This window comes from Peromyscus leucopus, chromosome 3 (assembly GCF_004664715.2).
Source record: "Peromyscus leucopus breed LL Stock chromosome 3, UCI_PerLeu_2.1, whole genome shotgun sequence".
Taxonomy (NCBI): domain Eukaryota; kingdom Metazoa; phylum Chordata; class Mammalia; order Rodentia; family Cricetidae; genus Peromyscus; species Peromyscus leucopus.
The window spans coordinates 60,377,224-60,379,522 of NC_051065.1; positions in this window are offsets into that span (position 1 = coordinate 60,377,224).

Here is a 2,299-nt window from a genome sequence, read left to right on the forward strand (position 1 = left end):
TGTCAGATCTCCCAGACCTGGAGTTATGGATGGGTGTGACTACCATGAGCATTCTGGGAGTTAAACTCAGGCCCTCTGCAGGACCAAGTGCTTCCAACCACTGAGCCATCTCTCCAGTGGCTCCCCCAGCCCTGCCCCCTTGTTTAAAACGGGGCCTCACTCGGCAGCCCAGACTGGCTTGGAAAGTTCATTATGTAGCCCAGCTGGCCTTGAACTCAAAGTGATCCTTCTGCCTCAGCTTCCCAAATGCTGGGATTAATAGATATGAGTTACCACACCTGATACCCCTGCATTTTAAAAATAACATAGAAATTATTTGAGAGTATATATTAATGTCTAAATGGTCTTTTAATATTTTTAAACAATCATGTGTACATTGTAGGAAACTTTATGAATTACACCCAAATTAGGAACTCTGTCTTACAGTTGTCAAAGAGAAAAGGCCTTGTTTTCTACGTCTCTTGCCTTGTTTTTAAATGGCCAACTTCTATAGACATCTACAAGGTAGGAAAGGGTTGGATAAGGTGACAGATGGAATCTACACAGGAGTCTGGGCGAGAGGCTGGTGTCAGTTCCACTTGCAGAGACCAGGGGAGGCTGGATGGCTCTTTGAGCCAAGACCCAAGGGGAGGTAGGAATGTACCAGGTGGACTGGGGACAAGGGGAAGGTGGATATTGTTTGCAGTGGCTGTGACATGGAGTTCTGGGGGGAGCCAGTGGCTGTTTTTTAGGGTGAGATGTGAACGGTTAGAAGAGCTATGCTGAATTTTAGATTTAACCTTTACCAACCAGGGAGCATGGAATGGGGCCTCTGTGGCACCGAGACCTTCAGTGATGTAAGAGTTTGCTTGTTTGTTTGAATCATAGTTGGGTGGAGAGAATGGCTTCCTTAGCAGTTAGAGGCTCTTGCTGCTCTTGTACAGGACCTAGTTTGATTCCCAGAACCAGTGTGGAGGCTCACAGGGCCTGCAACTCCAGTTCCAGGGGATCCAACACTCTCTTCTGACTTCTGAGGACTGCTACACATGGTGCACACTAACGCACACAAGCACACACACACGAGAAGAACTTTAAAACAATTATAGTTACTTTCCAGTTGTGTTTCCCCAGGGTCTCGTGATGAAAAGCCCCAGCTCGCTGGACCTGTGTGGAGCAGGCTGGCTCTGAATTGCAGTGACCCTCCTGCCTTTGCCTTCCAGTTGCTGGGATGATAGAGCGCATCTCCTTGCTGGCCGGGCTCAGGTACTTGATGTTATTGATATGGTTAACGTGCAGCTTGACCCATCTTGTCTTCTGTCATCTGGCAAGTGGCACCCAGCCAAGGATGGAGAAATCCTTTATTAGGGAACCATGGCCAGGCTCTGACTTATTAGCCTTGCATTGAAGAGTGTGGGGATGCATGCAGGAGTGGAGGGGTTAGGGAAGAGCAAGGGCACTGGAACTAGGTAGGACTCCTTGCTGACTTTCACAAATACTAGAGACATCCACTGGAGGAGACGACCAGGAATGCAGGAAGGGGTCAAGGGGCAGAGTTAGGCATTGTCATGATTCTCCGTCATGGTCCCTTCTTATGTCCTTCATGGAAAAAATATGAAATAAGTGAAAAATAAAAAATTTTGATGCATCTTTATTCTTAATTATGTGTATCTGTGTAGGAGTGTGTGCTTATGAGTACAGGTGTCTTAGGGGCCAGGGGCATCAGCTCCACTGGAGCCAGAATTACAGGAGGCTCGCAGCACCTACCATAGGTGCTGGCAGTTGAACCCGGGTCTTCTGCAAGAGCAGCCAGTGCTCTTAACTGCTGAGCCATCTCTCTAGCACACCCTAAATTTTTTTCTTTTCCCTAAATTATGGCTGAGATGAAAAATGCCCAAAGTGTGAGGTGAACTATCAACAGTAATTGTCAGCCTTTGGGTGGCAGTATCGAAAACACGCTCCTGGAAGCAGCAAGACCAGGATGCAGCCAGAGGTATTGCCACCTCCCCAGGCAAGGGTGGGAGGACTCAACAGCTTGCATCCATTTTCTTGATTGTCCATAGTTTTCTCCAAGAGCATCCTATCTTCCTGAATACCACCTCAAAGTAAACTAAACTATATAAACTTTGATTACAAAACAGATTTGGTAGGTTTTGATTCTCCCTCCAAAATCCAGTTTATCTCCAGGGAGCCAGACTTCCCTGAAATCACCCACTCACAGTTCCCACATTGGCCAAGTGTTAGCTATGGGGGTTGAGGAATGACCTCCTGGAGGAGGTGTTTAGAAGCAGCGGGGAAAATGACCAAATGCCTAAGAATGGAA